A 2,136-nucleotide genomic window follows, 5' to 3' on the forward strand; every position below is an offset into this window, starting at 1 on the left:
TTCCATGCGAGTATGTTATCTATGTTCCGACGGTAGTAGATAATATATCTCATGCACTCTTCGGTCGAAGTCCTTGTTCTTCCCCAGTCGAGTAAGATTCGTATCCCCTTTGCAGAATCGAATGTCCATCCTATAGTCGAGTTTGCTTTTTAGCCCTCTTTTGGATGATGAGTGTCTTGGAAATATTCCCCAATTCACGCCCTGGTCGGTCACCTATTATATGCCCAGTAACCGGCATCCCTGATGTTCCTTCCCCTCTTCTCCCTATTATGACTTTTGGTCCCCCTGTGGAGTCAGATTTTCCTGAGTTGAAATATACCTTTTTAGGTTTTCCTCAGATGATTCTGGATGTTTGATATCTCTCACCCTTATACCGGTCTTAGATATTCATTCTCCCCGAGCATGTTGTTCTCTCACCCTTATACCGGTGTTTTGATCACATATCTCCTTGAGCTTATTACCCAGTAGCCGGTAAGACCTCATTCTGTTGCTTCCCCAGAAGAATCCTGTTTGGATGTCCCACAACGAGATCCCTTAGTGGATTCTCCCCATCCGAGTCCGGATTTTTATCCGATGTGTCCTTGATGGATAATCCTGTTGTATTGGCATATTCCCCAATGCATGCCCCTTTGAGTCAGCACAGGTCTCTCCATTGATTTATTCTTTTGGGATTCTGCTCCTTAAGCTTTGAGTCGTGCCTGCTCATGCAATTTATCCCCTTTTCTATCCCCATAAGAGTCCCAGTGTCTCTGTCCCATTGAGTGTGTCACTCATATGGATTGTTGGTTTCTCCTTCCTTATTTCTTTCTTTGTGGACACATATCCCCACAAAGTGTTACCGTTTTCATACATACATTTGCATCATGAGGTCTCTTAGGGACCAAAATTCGTCTCTTTGTTATTATTTAAGCCCATTCTACCTCGTCGAGATGAAGATTTTTACCTTCACTTCTCCGGCTAGAATGACCTTAAATAGGGGCATCTTTAAGACCCTAATTTTGACCCTAAGATCCCTCATGGCATCATAACATTGCATTTGCATAGCCTCAAGGATCTTAAGCATCTTGGTTCCCTTTACCTTTGGGTTGGGGCCTCTTGTGAGTGGTTTGAGATCACCAAGAATGTTTGAGTTGTATATAATTTCTTTTCCTCATTTATTATAAACCCAAAAGCACAAAAATATGTCACTAACATTTCTTGTTGGCAACTTGAGCAATCACAAGGTCTAAAAGCTTCTAGGTGATCCTTTGTACAATGATATGGCCAAAAGAAGATGAAAGCAAGCATGGAAATGGTTCCCAAAGCTCTAATCCATCAAATATGCCTCCCTAGTATCTCAATTCATCATTTTGATCAAAGCAAGTCAAAGGGTTTGAGGTTTGTGTCCCAAGGAAACCCTAATTCATCTGTGTACCAAGTGTGCCTTGCTCTTGAAGCAACCTCAGCCCATGGTCAAATGCAATCAAGGTAAATTATTTAATTCATCATTTCATCCATATTGGAACTTATTTGAGTATCCTCAATCATCAATTCATCAAGATATGAGTTGTGGACTTGAGAAGTTGATCAGTCAATTCATCTGACTATTTTGAAATACACTGAGACCTAACTTTTTATTTGTTGGTCAAATGGAGATGCTACCAAGAGAAAACGTGTTCTTAAGGACAATAGGAACAACTTTCATGTTCATCAAAAATCCATTTGAGGCTTGGAAGATCATCATCCATTCCAAGACATTATAGGTCACTTTGACTGAAACCTTAATTTTGGGTCAACATCCCAAGAACATAACTCATTCATTTTTTATGATTTTGAGGTGGGACCAAATGCATTGGAAATTTTATTGTGTCTCCTTCAAGTGTTATGTTGAGCAAAATTTTAAAATCTCAAAATAAATACATGTGATAATGCAAAACGTTATAGGTCACTTTGGGCCAAATGCATTGAAATGGAAAAAAGTCCAACTTCACGTGCCCATAAATTCTTCATTAAAAATCCAAATGATGCAAACTTTAAGTCCAAATTTATTGTCTTGTAAATATTTACAAGTCTCATATTGAAGGTTTTATCATTTGGAGCTTGCATCACTGAGACAGAAGGGCTTGAACATTGGCCAAATTTAGAAACTTCACTTTT

This window comes from Lathyrus oleraceus, chromosome 5, assembly GCF_024323335.1.
Source record: "Lathyrus oleraceus cultivar Zhongwan6 chromosome 5, CAAS_Psat_ZW6_1.0, whole genome shotgun sequence".
NCBI classification, from domain to species: Eukaryota; Viridiplantae; Streptophyta; class Magnoliopsida; order Fabales; family Fabaceae; genus Lathyrus; species Lathyrus oleraceus.